The following is a 6,881-nucleotide window of genomic DNA, read 5'->3' as shown; positions in this document are numbered from 1 at the left end:
CTCCGGGTTTTTCTGGCGGATTCCCCTTCCTCCCCGGTGCCGCAGCATTGTAAGGCATCATATGTTCTGACAAATGGAGCTGCCACCGAAATGAAGACGTTCTCAAGCAACTGGGCAATCAGTTTGATAGGCATGTCCTCCACTGACCTGGGGCAAGAGATTTGCCTCGTTCCTACAGCCGGAAGGCCACTGTTCGCTTGCCTAAGGTGAGGAGGAGTTTCCCTGGGTAAATGTTGTTATCTGCGCTTCACATGCATGAACTCAGTGAAACTTCTTCTCACCAGGTGCTAAAACCTGAGGAGATGTTCCAATGGTCTGCTGAGGTGGTGATGGTTGAGGGATGGAGACCAGTGAGGGACAACCAACAACCAAGTGAAACCACAATTAAATCCACCATTTGTAGAATACTTGCCTTGTACCAGGCTCTCTGAGAAACTCTTTATGACGTTTCATCCTCACAGCCCAGGAGGCCTGTAGGAATATTACCTCCTATTAACACATGAGAAATCCAAGGCTTTAACGGGGTCCCCTACCTCGGATGGTGTGCAAGCTCCTGCAGTGGCAGAGCTGGGTTCCACCCAGGGCTTCTGACTCCAGAGCCTTTATGGAGGGTGATTTCACCACAGAAGAGGGAAGGGGCTGCTCAACGGAGACACACAAATAAGTTTGTGCCCTGGGAGAACACATGACTCCTCAGACTATCAGACATACTTGAACCAGCTTTAGGATTCTGAGGGGAGAGGAGTGGGAACTTCCGGAAAGTGCAAATCCGACAAGGGGATCCTCGGCTCAGTCAGGAAGGCTCTTTGTTTAATCTATTGTTTTTTATTTTCAGAACTGAAGTGGAAATGACCCATGAGGAAAGAAAATAAGTGCGGCCTGCCCCGGCCACACAATTAAAATATATGTGCTGGCCAAAGATACATCACTCCTCCACCCATCCCCTCAGAGAGAGAGAAGGGCTTTTTTGACCCGGAAGCCTATTAAAGCATTCCTCTGGGGAAGTCCCTGCCCCTCCTGAAGGGACACTGTGAGAAACCCTGTTCTTTAGAATGCAGCCACACAAAGGGTTTTGTGCAAATACCATTCTATAAATGCAAAGAAGCATTAGGGACGGTATGTGAACAAAGGCTGGACAGAAGGTGCACGCCCAGATGCTGTCTTGGCCAGGTTGCAATTTGAATGATCTAATGTTTTCTGGCCCCGTCTTGCTTTGCTTTTCCAATTTGGTTTGAATATTTGCATTGCTGTATTATTTTCCCTGTACAATTGCTGTTGTCTGTACACAATTAGGTCATTTTCATAGTTGGGTAAGGAGACACTTCAGACGTGAGAGAAGCTACAGCTGGTAGCTGACTCCTCCCGGAATTTGCTTTTAGATCCCCTTTGCCTGGGTCCCAAAGACTCCACCTGCACTGAGGATCTGAAAGTTTTAATCTAGGTCATCCAACCACGTGGAAAGAACACAACAACCTTTTGTAATATTGAGTACACACGTCTTGTTTCTGTAAATTTTGGATTGATTTGCTGATCTAATCATACTGTTCCTTGAGCCAAATCTAACCCTGCATTGTTATGTTCCAGACAAAAGGGAAAAAGAAAAAAAAACAGTCTCTCTATGGCCTGAGGCTTCTTAGTCTGGGGAAGGTCTGCTGAAGTAGACCCCAGGCAAGGGAGAAGGAAAGGGAAGTAACTGAGAGAGGAGGAAGGCCACTGAGCTTCCAGAGTGGGCCCAGAAATGGGGGTAGCTGTTCAAGCCAGTGCAGAGAAAAGACTGAGAAAAAGGGGATCCCAAAGGAATAGAGGCTTATTTTGCAGATGAGAGCTGAGTAAGGCCATGTTCACAAGGTGCCTTGCAATCCTCACTGCTGTAAAATCTCACTTGATAACACACCCTATGATTCCAGCTTTCTCAACTACCTGGAATCTGGGACTCTTCCGGCTAAACCAGGACTAAAGTTGACTTTTGTGCTCTTTCTGAAAATACGGTTGGGCTAAACAAATGGAAAGGGAAGGCTGCCATTGAAGTCACTGGTGAAGGCCCCTGACTAAGAGTGCTTCATAATAGAGGCACCCATACTCTCAGATCATTGAATGGCCCATTCCAGGCAGGACCATCTCTTTGGCTCAGCCTTCTTGTTGTATCTCTCCCTCTCTCTCTCTCTCTCTGTACCGAGATCTGAATCTATGAGATTGACCTTATTTCTACATTCTTTCCTCTTTTTATCCAAATCATTCATTCACAAATATTTGAGCACCACCTATGTGTAAGGAACCCCTGCCCTCACCCCTCACGGAACTCACAGTCTAATGGGGAACACCAATAATAAAGTGTGGTGGGTGTGGTGTGAGGGAAACCCAGATCCAGTGCTGATTGACTGCTGGATGATGAGGCAGCTAAGACTCAGGGAGACTGAATACCTTATCCACACTCTCACCAATGGCTGATGAGAGGGTAGGATCTAAAGAGACCAGCCAGGAATAAAAGTTCAACTTCCTGCCCTCCTCCTCTTTCCTGAGGCTGCCCAGAGCCCCACAGTTGGGAGTCTTTTCCTCTGGGTGCTTCTCATTCAATTGCACATTGTTTATACTTACCTTGAGCTATTCGTACTGCAATGAAATTCACCAAAAGTCAGATGTCTTCCTTATCTCCCTCTAAGGATTGATGTGCTGATAAAATGAGCTGATAGATGTAAAAGTGCTTTGAGAGCTAAACTGCAGTACAAACCTAAGCACCAAAGCTATTATCTGTAGGTAGCACATTCAACCAATGAATGGGTGAAGGGAATTAATCATTAATATCTGCTAAATTCTGTGTGGGTGAGGCATGTCTTTATGTACAACACAGTCCATCCCTAAAGGAATTTATGGACTAGTTGGTGATACTGGGTTAAAGAGGAGAAAGTGGGCATTTATGGAGTGCCTGCTGTGTGGCAGGCACTGTACTATCTGCTTTTTCTTATAGTATCATAATCCTCACCACAATCTTGGAGGTAGGTATTATTTTCTCCAATCTATGATGGAAGGCTCTCCCCCAATCACTCTCTGTTCAAGTACCATGTAGCAAAATAACTAAAAGCCTTGGATCGGGGGTCAAACTGGCTGAATTTGTACACAGGCACAGTCAATTATTTTCCACATAACCCTGAGCCAATTGCTCAAATTTTTGTAAAAGGGAGATGATAAAAATAAAACCAGTTTTATGGTTTGTTGTAAGGATCAGGTGACTATACATCTGAGTACTTGCCACAGAATCTGGTTCAGAGTAAGTACTAGGTAAAAGTTAGATACTATAGTATTATCCAGCTGCAACCCTATTTTACCTGCATAGCCTTCCTGGATCCCCATCAGAATCGGTCTCTTTTACCTCTGTGTCCTCACCTCACTGAGGACATACCTCTCATCCATTCTTCTGTGTGCCTGGTTATTAGTGTCAACATAGAGAAAAAAAAAATAAATGTTGTTGGTTGGATGAATGGATGTTTCTTTCTCTCTGAATTACATCACACGGTTGTAGAAGGCAGGGAGTATTGTGTTTCCAGAAAGAGACAGACAAAACAACCAGATATTCTAGATGAAAGATACTTTTGAATGTATAGCCAAACTCTCATATAAATTAGGGAAATTCCTATGGGGAAAAAGTAAAGGGAGTGGAATCCAGAGTGGTAAACTGCCAGTGGAGCTCTGGCTGCTTTGGAAAATCTGTCTTAGTAAAATTTGAGGTTTGGTTTTAAGGCTTCATGGAGGACAGAAGACAAGGCCCAGTGCTTTCAGAAGATGAGTTGGAACTGAGACCCCAGCATAAAAGTGAGGCTCACAAAGGAATACATACTCAGTGAAAGCGTAGAGTAGGAAAATAATCTGCCTGTGTGCAATGATAGAAAACAAGGAAGCTTGTTGTGATGGTTAGGTTCATGTGTCAACTTGGCCAGGTGATGGTGCCCAGATGTCTGGTCAAGCAAGCATGGGCCTAACTGTTACTGCAAGGACATTTGCAGCTGGTTAATAAACCAGAAGGCTGGTTTATTAAATTGGTCAATTGGCTGCAGCTATGACTGATTACATCCACGAAGGGCATGTCTTCCACAATGAGAGAATGCAATGAGCTGGATTTACTCCAATCAGTTGAAGACTTTTAAGCGAGACTGCTAGAGGACATTCACTTCTTTGGCTAACCAGCAAAGAATTTCCGGAGGAGTTCATTGAACATTTTCACTGGAGTTGCCAGTTTGCTGCCTGCCCTACGGAATTTGGACTCGTGCATACCCACAGTTGTGTGAGACATTTTTGTAAAATCTTATATTTATAGATATCTCTTGTTGATTCTGTTTCCCTAGAGAACCCTAACTAATACACTTGTCTACCATGGCCTGGGATCATAAGATATTAAAATCACAGACCTCCCCTAACTTAGGTTTAGGGGTTGAGTTTATACTGCTTACATGGTCTGGGAAATCTCGAGCTGAAACATTGGTTTAAATTGCTCCCAGGATGTTAGCATTCCAGAACACCTGTCAGAAGCAGTTCTTCTCTGGAAGGCTAGCTACCCAGCTCTCACAGGTGTATAACAGATAAAGCTCCACTGAACATAAAATCACAATTTAAAATTACAAACCACACTAGGAAACAAGTTACCATAAGAGAGAGTCAATAAAACCCACAGAGATCAGAATTAGACTTTATATATCTGTGCTGGTTTGGAGTTGTTATGTACTCCACAAAAGGCCATGTTCTTTTAATCTATCCTTGTGGGGACAGGTCTACTGTGGGTGGGAACTTTGGGATCAATTGAGATGTGACCCAGCCCATTTAGGATGGGTCTTAATCCCTTTATGAGGATAAGAGAGAGAAAATGCCCACAGACATTTGGAGAGAGCCACTGAAACCAGAACCAAGAGAGAAGGACCAGCAGACATCACCATGTGCCTTCCCATGTGAGGAAACCCCAGATGCCAGCAGCTTTTCTTCAGAGAAGGTATTGTCCTGTTGCTGCCTTAACTGGGACATTTTTCTTGGCCTTAGAATTGTAATTTGTAACCTAATAAATCCCCATTATTAAAAGCCAGTCCATTTCTGGTATATTGCATTCTGGCAGCTTTAGCAAACTGAAACATATTCTGAATATAAATATGTAAATCATATTCTGAATATAAATTGTTTAAATTACTTGAAGAAATAAAAATGGTTGTCAAAAATATGAAAAAGAAATAAATGCAATCTAAAAAAACCAAGTAGAATTGAGAAAGAATAAAATACTATCTCTAGAACTAAAAAATAATAATTATTATTAAAATTAGAAACATACTGAATGAGTTAAAGTTGAATAGATACAGATAAACAGAAAATTAGGGAGCTGGAAAATAAATCTGAAGAAATTACTCAGAATTCAGCAAAAAATGAGTTGAGAAATAAAAATCATGAAAGAGAAAATAAGGAGGTCAGGAAGAAAAATATAGATTATGGGAAAGAAAAAATTTAGATAAGATGGCTGAAATATTTCCAGATTTAAGGGCAAGATGCAGGACTTGTTTAGATTTTTTAATCTAAAGCACCTAAAGTGCCTGATTCATAGTAGATGTCCAAAAAACATAAAAAATTTGTAGAGTCAAATTGACACATGTGCTTTAGCACTTGTTTGTCCATTACTTCACAAGTTTGTTTATTAAAAAAAAAAATTCACTGGAGATAAGTAGTGAACAAAACAGACAAAGTCTTTGCCTTCATTGAACTTATGTTTTGAATGAAGAAGACTAATAATAAAGTGAATGAATTAATACTTGATACTTTTAGATTGTAATAAGTGCTATGAAGGAAATAAGAAAGGCTATTTAATAGAAATATTTGGAATATGATTTCACTGAAGAAGTGAGACCTCAATGATATAAAAAGTCAAGTGAAAGTATTCCAAGTGAAGGCTATAACAAGTGCAAAGGCCCTGAGTAACAAATAACTCGGCATGGGATGAGATGCTGTGTGAAACTAGGCAAGGGCAATGGGATTTTTTTCTTCTTCTGAGGGCAACAGGAAGTCATTGAAGGGTTTTAGGGTTTTAGAGTGATTTGTCACTGTGGCTACTGTGTCGTAATGGACTGTAGTGGGAGCAAGACTGGATGCAGAGAGCTCAGTTAGGGATTTCAGTTGTCCAGGAAAGAGAAGACAGAGGCTTGGACCAAGATTATGGTAGTGAATATGGAGAGAAGTGCATAGATTTAGCTATATATTGTAAGTATATCCAAGAATATTTGAAGTAGATGTAGAAGGAGAAGGAAAGGGAAGAAGGGGTTGAGAATGATCCTTAGGGTTTTGGATTGAGCATCTGGGTGAATAGTGGTGCCATTTTCCAAGATGGAGAAGAGTAGAAGAAGTAACCTTTGGATGGGGTGGGGTAGAAACATGAAGCAAGAATTCTGTGTTGGGCTTGTTTAGCTTGAGATGCCAATTAAACTTCCAAGTAGCCAATTGTATATAAGAGTATGGAATATGGTGGTGTTCAGGAAAATAAGCTCCAAATCAAGGAATGTTCATATTTTGAGACCTGTGTTTCCTTTAGGATCTTCCTGGAATATAGGTTTGGAGAGGGGTACACAAAGGGAATGGACCATGTCCAGCTACAGACTCTGTGGGAGAAAGGTCAGTGTATCTCCTTAGCTCTGGAGACTCTGCCTGTACCCTTGCCCATGCAGTGCAGGCTGAGGCTTTCCATGGTATCAAACTCTGATGCTTTTGCTGTGGTTGTAAGCTAATATGCTTTCTGAGGGATGTCCAAAGACTGAATTATCATACAAAGAATGACTTGGTGACAAAGCCAGGCGGCTCCTGCGTGGGTGAGGGTGGAGAAGTAGTCATGTACACTGGTTCCTGCCTACTCCCGCCCATTAGCT

The sequence above is a fragment of the Choloepus didactylus genome, chromosome 2, assembly GCF_015220235.1.
Source record: "Choloepus didactylus isolate mChoDid1 chromosome 2, mChoDid1.pri, whole genome shotgun sequence".
NCBI lineage: Eukaryota > Metazoa > Chordata > Mammalia > Pilosa > Megalonychidae > Choloepus > Choloepus didactylus.
This window is presented reverse-complemented; position numbering follows the sequence as displayed.